This window comes from Felis catus, chromosome B1 (genome assembly GCF_018350175.1).
Source record: "Felis catus isolate Fca126 chromosome B1, F.catus_Fca126_mat1.0, whole genome shotgun sequence".
Lineage (NCBI taxonomy): Eukaryota > Metazoa > Chordata > Mammalia > Carnivora > Felidae > Felis > Felis catus.
In genome coordinates this window covers 17,228,974-17,246,674 of record NC_058371.1, presented here as the reverse complement: position 1 = coordinate 17,246,674, position 17,701 = coordinate 17,228,974, and the positions used below count along the sequence as shown (strand labels likewise).

General features: G+C 41.2%; 1 long non-coding RNA gene across 3 annotated transcripts in view; it reads right to left on the bottom strand.

The window, feature by feature from the left end:
• LOC123384774 overlaps window positions 1–17,701 on the bottom strand; it is a 128,050-nt gene that overhangs the window by 98,250 nt on the left and 12,099 nt on the right. Inside the window, exon 1 of one of the 3 annotated variants that reach the window (XR_006596300.1) lies at window positions 16,424–16,526. The exons of the other annotated variants lie outside the window; for them this stretch is intronic. This is a non-coding gene — a long non-coding RNA (uncharacterized LOC123384774). Of the gene's footprint in view, window positions 1–16,423; window positions 16,527–17,701 lie in introns of those variants that run through there. 3 annotated transcript variants of the gene reach the window in all.

Genomic DNA, 17,701 nt, shown 5'->3' with positions numbered 1-17,701 from the left:
AGGCCCAAACAAAGGAAAACAAGAGATCCTTGTAAGGAGGGTCAAAGACTGGCCTCTGCTTTCCTAGGCAGGATTCAACTAAATACAGCAAAGCAACACTCAAGATTTCGAAAGGAAGAAAAGCATAAGGCAAACGGTCCTTTGGTGCAAAAAGGTTAGTAAAGCAACCCTCAACATGCAGAAATACAGGAACAGTCTTTCGTATACTTTTATAGGAATACTATTTTCCTATACCGTTTTCATTTTAGGAAATGACTGGAGAGTGAATCTCGGTCAACCAAGAGATGACAAAAGGAAGTAAGACAAAAGCGTTTGTCATCATCATTAAACTTATGTATTGGCAAACTTAATGTGGTCGTGAAACAAAACCGTATGCTATGTTTGAGATGCATCGAAAATAAATATTTTTTAATGGTTGTTTGAGAGAGAGCAAGCGCACGTGCGAGGGAAGGGAGACACAGAATCCGAAGCAGGCTCCAAGATGTCAACACACAGCCTGATGCAGGGCTTGAGCTCACGAACCGCGAGATCATGACCTGAGCCGACGTTGGACGCTTAACCGACTGAGCCACCCAGGCGCCATGAAAATGAATCAATTCTAAATTGGTAGAAACATAAAGACTCCTGAAAGTATGCAACACGGTGCAAAAAAGCAAGCAGAGAACACAGGGTTCACATCAGGCCAGGTAGGATTCACACCTGAACCACTATCGCATTTTATTGACTCTAAAATGGCACTGATTTTATGATTTGCTATTATTTTATATTTCATTAAAAAAAGAATATCTGCTGCCAATTACATTGTGATTCAATACTTCCTGGTCACCTAAGCTTTTTATTTCCTACCTCCTGAAATAGGTAGATTTATTGCCACAAAATTTTTTAAAAATCATCTATCGCTATTAGGCATTCGAAAGAGAAACAGGTCAACGAAACTATGGTTTATTATTGCCAGAGACTGACATACAGAGACAATTCATTTGAATCGACCACCGAGGTTCACTAATGTCTGTGATATTCACAGACAGAAGGATATCAGTTTCTGTGCTATCAAGAGCATTGGCGATGCAATATTTCCTAAGAGCTCTCCATGATCGATTCCAGAATTTTCTTCAAAGCCATTGCATCTTGTGCAAATCATGAAACAGTGGGCACACACAAGTCAGGTAATTTGAGGACAGCTTAATAACGAAACCACTTACATAGGTATGGGCAGGGTGCATAGTCAGTTCAGTATCCCAGGTGGAACCCTTACCACCCCTAGTCCTGATGGGACAAGAACAAGGAGCAGTGCTGCTCACTGGAGAGCCCACATGTTAGGAGCCACAGGCTCTGGTTAGAGCCACTGCTATGGCCTGTCAGGTGAGCCAGGGGAAAAATATCTCAGCCTCCTTCCATCATCTCCTGCTGGGGTTCCATAATGATTGAACGCAACTGAAAGCCAGCAAGAAGGATTAAGTCCTGCCCCTTAACTGATACATTTCCTTGCAGGTTCCTCCAGATTGGAGATGATCGATATCCAAACAAAGCACCTATTAAACTGTAGCCACCAGCTTTTCTTGTACATTTTCCACACCTCGCTTGTCACTGCATCTCATTGTAATTTATTTGCCTACTTGTCTATCTCTTCTTGAGGCCTAAGGACAAGGACTGTATCTGTCTTAATTCTGCATTCCTAGGGTGCAGGGATGGGGACACAAAGCTTTGGGTATTATGGGTTGGGTTTTTAAGTGCCTGGGTGTCCTGCTGGCAGAGGAGGAAGCAGGAGTCTGGAGGAAAACCCAAACACCTAGGGTCATTACAGTGACATCACGATGATGCCAAGATACTGTAAGATTTTGAGAACCACTGAAATACATAACATTTTACAGGTGACTCTAATGCTATTATTAGGTTACTTGGGCTCTCTTAAATTAAAAACTATATATCCAAAAATCCTGAAAGAACTCTTGAGGAAGGCCAGAGGAGATTTCTTCCCCAATTTTTTGGTTTCCATGAGGACAGATTTCCCCTTCTGTCCTCAGACTACTGGGAAGATGGCAGAGAATAAGGATCCCGAACACACCTTCTCCCATGGATACACTGACATTATAGCCACATCAGTGCAATCAACTCTGAAAATGACCTCAAGACTATCAAAACACACTTCCCATAGTTAATCATAGAGAGGAGGCCTCATTAAAAGGGTAGGAAGGGTGGAGAGGTAGAAAGGGGGGTCGGGAACCAAATTCCTGGCAAGACTAGCCACAGATGAGAGGGACACCACATGCATGGAGAAGCGAGAAGATCATAACCCACGTCAGGCATCTCAGATGTGGAGAACCTGCACTGGCAAGATGAGTCCCCAAACATTTGGCTTTGAAAACCAGGGGAACTGAACTTCATGAGTTTTTACCAGTGGGTCTTTTGTCAGTGGGTCTTAACTCTAGTATTTAAAAAAATCAATGGAACTTAGCTCCAGGAGAGCAGAGGGCAATAGAAAACTGAGTCCCCGCCATTAAAGAGCAAGCATGACAAATAACCCGACCAAGATACAGCATAGAAGCAGCAGTTTGGAAAGCACCTGGGGCGAAGATTTATTTGCTAATGTCAGGATGTACACTGGAGGGGCAGGGGGTTTAAGAAACCTCTCCAATAGCAAAGCATGTGGCAGGTGCCACTCCCAGCCACCAGTCCCTGTCCCACCTAGATAGCAGGACACCAGCGGACCCAGCACAAACACTCTCTACCTACCTCGCTAGCACTGTGCACCCTGTTTTTGTGTTCTCCTGTGGGTCCACCCCATCTAAGTCACCCCACTCCACAGGAGACCTTCCAAAGCAACCTCAGCATGGCAGGCACCATTCCAAAGTGACTCTTGCCCTGGGGAGAAGGGAGGATGACTATGTATACCGGTGCCCCTCCAGTCCCAGCAGCCAAACCTTACAGCCACCAGCACAGGGTGCCCTGCCAATTAGTAAGACTGTAGCCCCAGGGGACAGACTAGTGGCAGGAGGCAGGTCTGGCTCTGCCCATCAACAAAAGCCTTTAAGGGGACAATGCAGGGATAACAATCTGCAGTTCAGTGTTACCAGAGTCCCAGCAGATGGGCCAAAGGCGACATCTGTTCTGACTGCTGATGCCACCCAGGTACAAGCCTGCAGGGGCCTCAGATGGGCCCCCAGCAGCACAGGGACCAAATCCTGCGTAGGGCACTCATAACAGGCAAAGTGAGCCATTGCAGCTGACTAGGCTGAAGGCAACCGTGGCTCAGACACCACAGTAGGGTGCACACCACTCACTTAAGTGACACCCTGAAACGTCTGGTTCGGGAAAACAGGGACATTGCACTACAAAGTTCCACAGGAGCTCTTCTTCATAAGGCCACTACTTGCAAAATCAGGAGATAGAGCTGATTTTCCTAATACACAGAAACACAGAAGTTTAGAGAGAATGAGGAGACAGAGGAATATGTCTCAAATCAAAGAATAGGACAAAAACACTGCAAAAAAAAAGTTAAATGAAAGAGAGATAAACGATGAATGATGAAAAATTAAAAGTAATGATCATAAAGATACTCAATGGATTTGAAAAAAGAGTTGAGATCTTAATGAGAATTTCAACGAGACAGCAAATGTAAAAAAAATAAAACAAAAACGAACCAGAGATTAAAAAAAAAACTTCAATAATTGAAATTAAAAATATACTGGAGGGAGTCAATAGCCTATTAGAGGAGGAAGAATGAAATCAGTGGTCTCGAAGACAGAGCAATGGAAAGCAACCAAGCTAAACAGCAAAAAGGAAGAAGAACAAAAGAATAAGTTAAAGGAACTCTATGACATATTCAAGTGTCATAGCATTCCCATTACAGGGATTCAAAAAGGAGAAAAGATAGAGAAGGTGGCAGAAAAGCTATTTGATAAAATAGTAGCTGAAAACTTCCCCAATTTGAGGAAGGCAACAGATACCCAGGTCTAGGAAGCACAGACAGCCCCCGAACAAAATTAACTCAAAAAGGTCTGTGCCAAGACACATGGTAATTAAGTTACATGTAAGGGAAACTCCATACGTCTATCAGCTGGTTTTTCAACAGAAACTTTGTAGGCCAGAAGGAGCAGCATGATAGATTTAAAGCGTTGAAAGGAAGAAACCCACAACCAAGAAGCTCAACACAGGAAGGTTATCACTCAGAATAGAAGGAGAGAGAGAGTTTCTGGGACGAACAAAAGTTAAAGATGTTCATCACCACTAAACCAACCTTACAAGAAACACTGAAGGAAATTCTTTGACTGGAAAGAAAAGGCAATGCAACGGTCAGGAGTGAGAAACACACGAAAGGAAAAATATTCGCAGGTAAATGCAGACATGTAATAGAAGGTTTAATCAGTTATGAAACCATTATGGAAATTATAGCACAAGAGCAAGAAAATGGATTCTATTTATTAAAACTCAGTGAAAGGATTTATAAAATAAAAGAATGTAAAGCAAGACTTCATGTGCATAAAGCATGGGGAGAGGAGTAAAATTTTAGTGCTTTTGGAATGGATTCCAACTTAAGCAACCACCAACTTAAGTGCTTTATGCCTAAGATGCTATATATAAACCTTACGGTAACCACAAATCAAAAACATATCATATATAAAGGCCCCAACTGAGGGGTTAGGGCTTTAACCTGGGACTTTGGAGGAGACACATTCTCACTGTAGCAACAGGGTTCACGTATAGAGAGTTATTGTGACCTCAGGATTGAGCCATATTCTCAAAAGCTCTATTAGTGACAAAAGCTGACTTTATCTCCATCTTCCGGATTCTCTCAACTGAGTCAGAACATAGTGGGGGTGAAATACATTCATCTTTTCCTACCCCCCCCCCCGGCTGTTTCACTTCTTCTCCCTTCATGCCTTTCTTCAGGGTCAGAGTGATCAGTTAGTCACAGCCCTCAGTCCATGGCACATCATCATCATCACTGGATCACATAAGGACCCTAATTTTATTTCTCATTCACTGACGACCTCAAATCCCAACAGAACTCTGAGTACAAATCCAGGATGCTATGTTCCTTTCCTTTTTTAAAGTTGGAATTTGCAGTTCACGGCTCACTGTCAAGATCTCCAGATAATTAGCCGTTGCTACGTGCCACAGCAAACAACGAATTAAAGTCACTTTTAAACATTTTAACTGAAGTCACTTTCATTTTGGTTCCTTCCTGACAGCAGAGGCCTATGCCATACGCTTGAAGTAAAATGTGTATTTATAACAACATCTTATTTTCGGTCCTTGGTGCTGATGCAATTAACTTTAATTTTGCGACTATAGCATGATAAAGTTATTCCTTCTCTCAAAGATGTAACCTTTGTGGAATCCTTGAACGGTGTAAGCCATCCCTGAAACACGCAGGAAATTTCTTGTGTTGCCAAGATCTAGCCCCCCATCAGGCAAGACGTCTTTGGTGGCACTGGTCACATAGTGTTCCACCATGGTCACCTTCTACTGGTCAGGCTCAGGGGTGGTGGCTTTTGTCTTTCTTAGTATATCTTAGAGCCTGAAATTGGATAGTGTGTAGCAGGTTCACAACAAGTCCATACTGTGCCTGCATTGAAAACTGCTTAAGTGCTCTCTCTCTCTACACCCCACCCATGGGGGAAAACCCAACGACACAAGAACACCTAGACATTAAAGGAGTGGCATAGAAGAAAATGAACCCATGGCTTTCTCCATTTGTGTGCCTTTCTAGATGGGTGTGGAGATATAGCTCCTTCTTGACCACACCTTCTAGGGGTGTGTGGCCCTGGATTAACCCTAGTATTCAATCTAGGGGGACGCGTAGACTGAGAGGACCAAAGCTAGATTCTTCAAGCAGACATATACAGACCGCAAACTGCCATGGCCCAGAGCGTCATAGGGGCCCTGTTTTTATGGTTTTGTTCTCCTGGATTTCCCTTCAGACCAACAGCCTGCGGTTCACCAGGTCACAGACCCCAAAGTTCCTTGATTCAATTTGCGGAGAATTATAAATTGGTTTATTTACTCTAAAGCTTAAACTCTCATCGGAAGCCTGGCTGATCCCGGTTTAGTGTTTTTATAGCACTTCAATTTTTTTTCCAATTCACGTCTCCTTAGAAAAGTAAACATCTTTAATACTATAACACAATTTTTTTTCTTTCTTTTTTGTCCCAAGGGTGGAAAATCATAGCAACGTTATTTAGAGTATCTCTCACCCACTCTCTTGAACAAATTAGGACATGGCATTTCGTATGGAAAAGTTTGAAACCCATGGCTATCTCTGGGGAGTTTCTTTCATGGTTTCCATTCTGAGTTTAGCTCCTAGTGAAGTTAGCTTGGATGGCTGACTCCTTCCCTCAATCACCCCAGTTGTCTACAGAGAGAGACTTTTGGAATATGCTTTTCTGTCTATTCAGGGATACCCAATTGTGTCAGCCAAAAAAACTTCTCAGAGTCTCAGATAGCAGGTGCTTCGAAAGCTGAAAAGGTCCCACACCACACCTCAATCACCTTCTACTTCCACCTCAGTCGCCTTCTACTTGTCAGGCTCAAGGGCAGGGGCTCCGTCTTTCTTAAAGAGTGAAATCGTTTATTGTGTACAAGGTTCACAGAAGGTTCATATTGTGTCCGTTTTGTGCCCTGGAGTGCACGAGAATCTTATTCCAATTCTGCTAGTGGTACCGACCATGAGGTCGATCTGCAGAAACTCGTGTTGCTCCAATCCAAAGACCGTGTGCTCCCTCAAAAGCAAAGCACCACAAATCAAACCATCGATAAAAGATAAACATTTAAATAAATTGATCAATGCAACTGTGGCCACAGTAAATTTTCCCCATGTATACTTCATTTTAATGCGAATATTAAAAACTGAAGGATAATTATCTAAATATCCAGATAATCTTAAAATATTGCATGTCGGAAAAATTAGTTTTCTGAGATTCCCATATTAAAATGATTATGTAACTAACGGAAAAGAGTCTCTCGTACGAGCGTCTATTTCTACATTGTCACAGTGCTTAGTATTTTAAACGTTTCTCGTGTTTATCTTATTTTCAGGACCTTTACCTATATAACTAAGATGCCATGTTTATGATGCCCACTAAAGGACACAAAAAGGGGGAAATATTGGAAGAAATCTGCGTTGTCACAAATCCTTCTGTTTGGTTCTTTTGGGGTTCAGTTATTTACTCTGCTTTTCAATTCCTTTCATACTCTTTGTCTATACGTGGGCATCTGACCAAAGAACCAGCTAAATAATTCGAACTCCCCACAACAAAAACAAGACAAAACTCAAAGCTTTTTAGTTGAGGTTATATAGAAATTCTGCGTTTTTATATAAATGTATAATCTTAGCTCTAATTCAGGAGAACAAAAAATTAAATCTGTTTCCTGGGATATTTAACTAAACGGCACGAACAAAAAGATTTTTTTTAAAAATTCCCACGTGACCTCCCGTAATAGGAGTTTAAGAAAGTGTTTAATAATTCCTGGGAGATAATGTTAACTTTTATTCAAGCAGTGATTTGGCAGAACAAACGGCAGTTCTCCAACACCCCTAACCACAGCCCCAGGAGTCCTATCTGCACTCAAGAAAAATAAACCTCGTCTCCAACACACCACCAGTACTGTGAACAGTCTGCCACAACCTTAGAGAACACACATAAATGAGAGGTATTTGCATTAAAAATCAGGGATCATTTTTCAAACACGAAGGACAAAGTGTCTTGGAAACAAGTAGGTAGGACCCGTATTGAGGTATCCTTAAGAATCAAATCTCCCCGCCCTCCCCCCCCCCCCCCCCCCGCAAACCAACCCCTGCTCCTTACTACCATTCTGTTCATTTTATTTTTTATTTTTTTAAATTTTTAAAAAAAATTTTTTTTTCAACGTTTATTTATTTTTGGGACAGAGAGAGACAGAGCATGAACAGGGGAGGGGCAGAGAGAGAGGGAGACACAGAATCAGAAGCAGGCTCCAGGCTCTGAGCCATCAGCCCAGAGCCTGACGTGGGGCTCGAACTCACGGACCGCGAGATCGTGACCTGGCTGAAGTCGGACGCTTAACCGACTGCGCCACCCAGGCGCCCCTAAATTTTTTTTTAACGTATATTTATTTTTGAGACAGAGAAAGACAGAGCATGAACGGGGGTAGGATCAGAGAGAGGGAGACACAGAATCTGAAACAGGCTCCAGGCTCTGAGCTGTCAGCAGAGAGCCCGACACGGGGCTCGAACTCACGGACCGCGAGATCATGACCTGAGCCGAAGTCGGCCACTCAACCGACTGAGCCACCCAGGCGCCCCCCATTCCGTTCATTTTAAACTGCCCTCCAGCCCAACTAGACCTTTCTTTGTTCTCCATCCTTCCACCCACTCAAAGCCCTTCCAAAGGACCAAGTCTTCGCCCAAATTGCTTAAAATTTCATCATTCACCAATGCTCCAAACATCATCAGGCCTTCCTGGCAAACTTCTGTTCAGTCCACAAGACCCAGCTCAAAATGTCATCTTTTTGGTGAAATCATTCTTGATTACCCATTTAGAGTTCATTTTTCTCTCCTTTGGCTTCCAACTGTAATTTTTTTTCATGTCTCTAAAATGACTCGCAGCACTGTGTTGCCAGCGTTTGCACATAGGTCTCCCCACTGTGCTCCCATCTACTCATCTTTGTAACATCTACAATTAGCACATTTTCTAGAACAAGGCCTAAATATTAATTAAAGGAAGGGATACGTGGTTTTACAATGGGTATACTGAAAATCATGAATTGTAATCAAATTTCAGCTTTATTATTATTAATTCTTCTGCTGTATTAAGCTTTATCCAAAATAAGATATAATTCCTCTATTATTGGAAGAAAAATCATGGCAACCCTCATGAGGTTGCTATTCTAATCTTTTTTAATGTTTATTTTTTGAGAAAGAGAGAGAGAGAGACAGAGAGACAGACAGTGTGAGTGAGGAAGGGGCAGAGAGAGAGAGGGGAGACAGCATCTGAAGCAGGCTTCAGGCTCTGAGCTGTCAGCACAGAGCGTGACGCGGGGCTCGAACTCACGAACCACGAGATCATGACCTGAGCTGAAGTTAGATGCCCAACTGATTGAGCCACCCGGGCACCCCATGAGTTGTCTATTCTAATGCAGTAATTTGAATGTCCAGAAGTTTAGATTTTTCATTTGAAGTGGACAGCAGGTAAAAGAAAACTTTATTACTTAAAGTACAAAGTGTTCTCATTTTTTTAAGAAACAATCACGTTTGCAGAATTACTGAAAATACAATATTTTTTTAAAATTTTATTTGGTATGTTTCATGAACTTTCTTGAACCATTTGGGAACTTGATGGCCTAATTCCCCATCACCTGTGTGTACTTCAGTCAGTATTTCCTACAAACAAGGATACTCTCCTGTAACTACAACATCTTCATGAAAACCAGGAAGCTGACACTGAAACAGTACTCTCATCTTATCCTCGGGTCCCATTCAAGTTTATTCAGTTGTTTTCAATATATTTTATTTTTAGCAAAATGATCTCATTCAGGGGCACCTGGGTGGCTCAGTCATTTAAGCTTCCACTTTGACCCAGGTCATGATCATACAATTGTTGAGTTCGAGCCCCACATCGGGCTCTCTGCTGTCAGCACAGAGCCTGCTTTGATCCTCTATCCACCCCCTCTCTCTGCCCCTTCCCCCATTCATGTGCACGCTCTCTCTCTCTCTCTCTCTCTCTCTCTCTCTCTCTCTCTCTCAATAATAATAAATAAATTTTTTAAATGCTCTGGTTCAGAATTATGTTTCATGTCTTTTCGTCTTTAAGTTTGGAATAATTCCTTAATCTTTCCGTGACTCTCATACCTTTAACATGTTTTTTAAAATTTATTTTCGGGGCATCTGGGTGGCTCAGTCGGTTGAGCGTCCGACTTCGGCTCAGGTCATGATCTCACGGTCTGTGAGTTCGAGCCCCGCATCGGGTTCTGTGCTGACAGCTCAGAGCCTGGAGCCTGCTTCGGATTCTGTGTCTCGCTCTCTCTCTGACCCTCCCCTGTTCATGCTGTCTCAAATATAAACATTAAAAAAATTTTTAAAAATAGAATTTATTTTCAAGTTAGTTAACATACAGTGTAGCCTTGGCTTCAGAAGAAAAACCCGGTGACTCATCTCTTACATGTGACACACAGTGCTCATCCCAAAAGTGCCCTCCCTTGAAGATTTGCTTTGCTGTGGCCCTTGTATGGGGTTTGTGCTGTCTCTTCAAGCTTGGGTTCAAGCCATGCCCTCTGAAAAAACTACTGCAGATGTGATGCTGTGTTCCCACTGCAGCCCATCAGGTGGCATGATATTTCAATTTGTCTATAATTAATGATGTTCGTTTGAGCACTTGATTAATTGCTCTTTGTAAGATTAAGTATTTTGTGGGAAAGTACTTTGAAACCGTATAAATACCACATTCCTGATATCAAATTGTCAATATGGTCATTTTTGCTTACATTTGGATGAACTCATGGTTTTCTATTTCACTCATTGCTACTATTATTTATATCAGCGTTCATTGCCCCCAGTTGGGCAAGGAGGAAATGAAAAAGGTCTCCATTTTGGTTTTTTTTGTTTTTTGTTTTTGGTATGTCTGCATCATTTTCTGACTACTTCCTTATCTTCCGGTACAACAAAATGTTCCAGGCTTATCTCCTACTTGGGCCCAATCTGGGAATCAGCCATTTGTCTACGGAGGTCTGGTGTCTATTATTGGAGAATGTTATTTAGAAGCGAGATCTGGATGTTAGGTGTCCTCAATGGTGCTAGGGTGTCCATTGATCCCAATGGACAGATCTAGGAGATATATATACACACACACGTATACATATATGTATAAGTATATATACATACACACACATACACACATACTTATAAGTATATAAATACATATTAATACTTTTACACATATATACATGTATATATATCCATACGTGTTAATGTGTACATATATAAACACACACACACATAGATGTGTGCATAGATCATGACCTGGGTATATATACACACATTTATATTTAATTGATCTGTCTGCCTGAACCATGAGTTCGATTATCTCCAGTCCCAATCCAACATCATGCATTTTATTTTAGTTTTCTTCCTTTCCGTATTTTTAACTCCTTTCTCTGGCAATGAGAATCCTGGCTCCAATGATCCTTATTATGTTTACTTACTTGATCAATCCCCCATATTAACTAAAATCTCATCTATAACACTGAATTATTCAGGAAGACAAGGAAAGAGAATTCTACGTTTTTACATTTCCATTTAAAGACAGAACTTGTTTTTCCCCATGCTCAGGCTAGAAATAGGTGACTACTGGCCTCTGGTTAATGCAGAGAATTTAGAGAATGGAAGCTGGTTGGCTTACGTTTTCCCTCCCCTCTCACTTGCTTTCCCACTGTCTAGTGGTTTGTGGCTGCTAAGGTCAAAGAAGGCAAGTTAAGGTGTTGGGGACAGAGATAAGATGATAAGACACTTTTTTTTAATCTCTGTGGTTTCATGAGCCCTGCACTGACCGATGGTTAAATCTGACTCCAATGGTCATTTTTAAGACTGCTTGGGAGTCTCCACAAGTGTTCCCCCCAGAAGAAATTCCCTTGGTATTTGCAACACTTCTTTCTTTCAGTCACTCCTGATGTCCCTTCAACTTCAACTTCTTTGGTGCCCTATCCTTAACGGAATCTCAATATTGAGGTCTTCTCACACTTTTGTAGAAATTCTCCTAGACAAAGTTCAGAATACTCCATCTCTTCACTTTTTTCTGGTGGGCTAGAAGTTCACATTTGGTACCCAGAAGCATCCCTCGCACCAGTAAGTTCTGGAAGAAGAAAACACCCATGTAGCTGCCTATGGTGGACATATTTCTCACCCTCTGTGTACCCTGCATAGGAGTCGGACACCAATCCTTTGTGCCTCCGTACTGGAGAGAATACATGTCAGTGCTCCCTGGCTGATCTCATGGAAAACCCTCTTCACTAGGGTTCACTCCACTTGAGAAAAACAAGGTAGCTCTGCTCCCCCAAAAATGTTTCCAAGTATTTCTATTTTTCTCCATATTCTGATCCATTTTTTATCCTGAATCTGCCCGACAGATCCAAGTTTTTCAGTTTCCTTTGTGAATTTGGCATGAGTTGGTTTGCCTCAAACCCATTTTGGTACGTGATTTCTACCATATGGGTAATTAACTTGAAACAAGCAGAAATAGTCCTATTTTAACACAATCAGCTTTGAATGAAGAAGTTAAAAGCTGAGAGAGAAAAAAAAAGAGTGTAGTCTCATCTTAACTGCCTAAGAGACTTCCTCTACCCTTAATCTTAGACCAGATGCACCTCTCTGTCCCCGAGACTTACGTCCTCTGGTATCAACTACTCATAACTCTCACAATCTGCCTGTCCCATGTTCGGTCACTGTCATGGTCCTTTTTCAATGGGGATTTTCAACATGGATAAACATTTTTCACCACAAATTTTTCAACGTGAATACCCACTCGAGACCTGGACTTTCTTCAGGTTTGGGGCATGCATCAGTCAACAGAACACAAATTCTTGCCTTACAGCATTTGCAGTATCGTCAGACAGAAAGACGGCAAATAAGCCAAAAACGTGTGCCATAAATGTCAGGTAGAGACAAGTTCCATGCTAAATAACTAAGTAAGTAGGTAAGTAATAAGTAAGTAAATCAGTGCCAGTGGATAAAAACTGACGGAAATGAGTGAATACTGGTTTAGTTAGAATAGTTAAGGAAGGCTCATCTGAAGTGATATTGGGCATCCACCTGAAGGCAACTGGAGGACTAGTCAGGAATTGCTGGGAAAGAGAATTCCAGGCAGAGGTAACAGCCAAGTACCAAATACCAGTGGCAGGGCAAAGCTTGACATGATCCAAGAAAAACAAGAGGCTATTAACAGCGGAAGCAGAGTTAGCAGGGGGTTAAGTGGTAGGTAACGGGCCAGAACATGTAGGGCCTCGTATGCCATGGCAGAGATTTCAATTTTATTTTGTGCTCAAAAGGAAGACACCCGAGTGCTGGTTTTGAGCCGCACGGTGGACTGCTTGCTCTCTCAGCCATGTTCGTGTTGCCCGATCACGGAATGCCCGAACTTGACAGACAAGGCTTCCTTCACGGTGGGAAGCCATTTTTGGGCTTCCTATCTCCACTGCCAACACAGACTAGCCGATCGCCTCACTTACACGTCTTTTTCCATCTTTTTGGTATCCAGGGTATTCCATACATCGCAGCAGAATTTTATGCTAAAAATTTAGTCTTTCGCAGATGCCCTCATCCTTTTGGGTCTTTGTTTTTCTTTAGCCCAGTTTTAAGACATTCCCCTGAACCGTTTCTGGTTTTCCACCTCACCTCACTGCCCCATTCTTCACACTATTTTCCATAGCTACTCAATGCTGCATGAACAGTCCTCGAGCACCCCTGCCTTCACTCTTTCAGTAAGCCTATTTTTAAATATGTATTTCTAGTTTCTGGCTTATCTAACAGACAGTAATCACCAGTTCCAGTAATTACCATACATACCTATTTCTGTCTAAGTTATACTGACAATGAAAAAAGAGACCAGGCTTCCAGAAAGAGATTATCCTTAAGATGATATTATAAGAATCATTAGGCTTTAAGTTGGAGCAAGGGTGGTGGGGGCAGGGGGGAGTAAGGGAGGAGGGAGCAGCGGGGTGGGGAGTGCCATACGGCAGGTAAAAAGAACTTCACATACAGAGGTGGAGAGGCGTGAAAAATCTATTGGAAAGTGGAAGTAGTTTGGCACGAGTGATGATAATGGTGTGTGTATGACCAGGGTCAGGGGAATGAGCACATAGAGATAGAGAAGTTGGAAGATACTGACCTTATGCTAAGGAGTTTGAGTATCATTCTGAACGCAATCCAAGGAAGGATTTAAGGGGGGGGGGGGGGAATAACACGGGAGAAATAAAGTATTGTACCACATAAACCAAAAAAATGAAGAAAAGAGCTTATTAAATTGGCAGTTTGTAACTAAGTATTCTAAAGCTATGTTTCTAATGACCGATAGTCAAAATGGAGATCGCAAAATGTTTTCTTCCTTTGCTTAAATCTCTTGAGCACATACCTAAGATACTTACATCATACGATTTTCCACTAATCAAAAATGGATAAGAAAAAGATACAGAAGAAAATACAATAAAAGGAAAAAAATTGGCTTTGCAATTAGATTCCGTTTATGCTAACTTGGTTCCTGTTATTGGTAAAGACCATCTGTCTGGGATAAACATTCAATTTAAGTAAGTGAAAGCACAGTCTTGAGTGATATAGATCAAACCCGCTACAGAAAACAGCTCTTAAGGAGATTGTTTTTTAGCAACGTGAGCTGCTGAGACATATGCAGTGTTCAATCATTACATAATTGTCACAGGGACGAACTTTTTGTATAGATAATTAATATCTTGGAAGAGCCGTAAGAAGTGTGCCTCAGGGAAACAGAAGTTGGGGAAAAATTTACAGAATAAAGTGAAACATAGAAAACGCTTGCGCGAGGAGTCTATACGTGAAAAAGAAGATGCCATTCATTTAAATGTTTATCGATGACCCAGTGTATGGCAGGCACGTAATGGTTCCGTTTCTCTGGAGAACCATAATACACAGGCTGAGAAAGGAGAGCGTGTTGAGGCGACGGTTGAAAAAGGAACAAAAGGTGGGCCAAGAGACAGCTGCAGCCCTTCAGAGAGCTGGTCAGAAGAATGACCAGGGGCCAATGTTTCAAGACCTACAAAATAGGGGTCTAATCATTTTTTGCAAAAACAGGTTTTTTTTACTTCCCTTAAGACTTTTCTTATCTGCCTTACTTCCCACTAATTTCAATTAATTCAGATCGACACATTTATCTCAGTTTATTAACATTAAAAAAAAAAACCCTGAATTCCTCCTATGCAGAAAACCTTATCAACACCAGTGTCTGAAGATTTTTGAATGTGCACATCAGCAAGAATTTTGCGCCTATACTTCTGATATTCATGTTTATTTAATTGTAAAGTTATTACTGTATCAATCTATAAGGTATATAAAACATGAAAAAAAATAAATTTTATACTGTGACATGAAGGTGAAATTATATTTAAGTGAACTATTTAAGTTATTTAATGATAGCACTTTTTTCTTTCACAAAAAAATTATTAATTTAGAGAAGCACAATATGGTAGAAAGTATCTCCTTATTTTTAAAAATCTTGCATTAATATTCTGGGTACAGCAATTCAAAGAACTAAACCTAATTTCAGGTTATTTGATGTAACCATTAGTTTTATTTGCTTTGTTAGTGGAGAGAGATACTTTATCAAGAGCTCCAACAGTAAGAAATAAATACTGGCTCCATTTACCAAATCCTAACATTCAGGGGTGCCTGGGTGGCTCAGTTGGTTGAGTGTCCAGTTCCTGACTCTTGACTTTAGCTCAGGTCACGATCTTGGGGTTTGTGAGTTTCAGCCCCCGCAGTGGATTCTGTGCTGGCAGTATGGAACCTGCTTGGGGTTCTGTCTCCTTCTCTCTCTCTCTGCCCCTCCCATGCTTGCTCTCTATGTCTCTCTCAAAATAAAAATAAACTGTAAGAAAAAACCTCCCGACGTTCCTTTTTCAACTCCAGCCAATAATTAGGAAAAGGTTTTTGTGGAACTCTTTCTAGAAACTTTCAATTTTCCCTAATGTTTATCAATTGTCCTTCAAGACAATTAGGAAGCAGATGCATTTTTGTATTTTTGACAAATGATTTCAAAATTCACTCAAGGTTTTTACTTGAAAGATTTTTAAAACAACTTATAAATGAGGTATTCAATTTTAAGGGCAGAGAGTTATTATATTCAAAGAGTTAGTATATAAATAAAAAAATAAAATAAAATAAAAACAAAATAAAATGAAATGAAATGAAATAAAATAAAATAAAATAAAGGAGGGAAATCAGTGTCTCAAAAGCTTAACTGAGCACAAGACAGAACATTAGATGATACTAAGGAATCACTGTTTAAATAAATTTTTTGAAGGGGGAAAAAAAGAGTATAGATGACATAGGCCGTCTTCAACATTCAAATCATCATACTAACAAATCCTACTTTCAAGATACTCTTTACATAGCACGTTTTTTTTTTTAAAAATGGGGAGTTGGGGAAGATGGCCCTTAAAGAGCCAGCATACTAAATAATGTGGCCAGATATATAGCACAGAATCGGTAGTTTGAAAGGCCCCCGAGGTATACATGAGACTTGCTGAATAATCTTAGAACGTGTGCTAGGGGAACAGGGATCCTTCGGGAACGAAACTGCTGGTGGGCACCATTTCTCTTTTTCTCTCCCAGCCTAGAGCCGGACATCTGCAGGAGCCAGCACTACTACTCCATCTACCTCGCTCACACAGCATGCCCAGCCCTGGTGTTCCCTTGTGGACCTACCCTGTGCAACACAACTGCCACAGCACGCGTTCCTCCAAAGGGGCTTCTGGCCCCATCAAACCCAGGAGGCAGTTCCGGTGGGATCACAGTAGCTCCTACCCTGGGGAGCGAAGCAGATAGCACTCATCAGCATGCCTGCAATACCTGGACCCGGGCTGCTTAGCGTGCTGCTCCGGGGGCTAGCCCTGCCCTTTGATGCACCTGAGTCTGTGGCAGAGAGGCTCACTGCAGACACCTCGGCTGAGTACTGGCCTTGCCCACCAACGAGCCACAACAAGGCAGCCACAGGTCGATCTCTCAACACCATGAGGAGCAGACTCCTCCTCGACCCTATTGGTAACCATTTACCAAAGCCGCTAATGAACATGCAAAATGGCAAAAGGTAACGATAAGTCTAAAAGCAACAAGAGAAAAGACAACGGTTACATACACGGAAAAACTTCCTAAGGCTATCAGCTGATTTTCAGCAGGAATTTTGCAGGCCAGAAGGGAGTGGCATGATATATTCAAAGTGCTATAAGGAAGAGATCTGCAGCCAAGAATATTCTATGCAGCCAGGCTACAATTCAGAAGAGAAGCAGAGATAAAGAGTTTCCCAGCTGAACAAAAACTAAAGGAGTTTATGACTACTAAATCAATTCTGCAAGAAATATCAAAGGGGACTCTGAGTGCAAAGTAGAGACCCCAAGTAGGATATTCAAAAGCAGTAAAAATGCATATTTTCATAAATAAGGAGTCAGGGAACTCACAAAATTGGATGTAAAACATGACACCCTATGCCTAAAATGACACCGTATGGGCGGGGGAAGAGTAAAGAATGGGTTCAAATTTAAAGGACCATCAACTTAATATAGAATGCAACATCCACAAGTGGTTGTATACTAACATAATAATAACCATATATCAAAACCACTAATAAGATGAGAAAGAAATCCAAATTTGTCACTAAAGAAAATCAGAAAAACATGAAAGACCAGAATAGATCAGAGACAATGTACAGAAATAGCCAAAAACCAAATAATAAAATGACAACAAATACATATCTATCAACAATAACTTTGGATGGAAATAGATTAAATCCTCCAATCAAAAGACATAGGGTGACAGAATGGATAAAAAAAATCTCTATATACTTTCTACAGGAGACTCATTTTAGATCTCCAGACACCTGCAAATTGAAAGTGAAGGGATGGAGAAATGTCTATATTATGCAAATGGACATCAAAAGAAAGCTGGAGTCACCATACTTACATTGGACAAAATAGAATTTAAAACAAA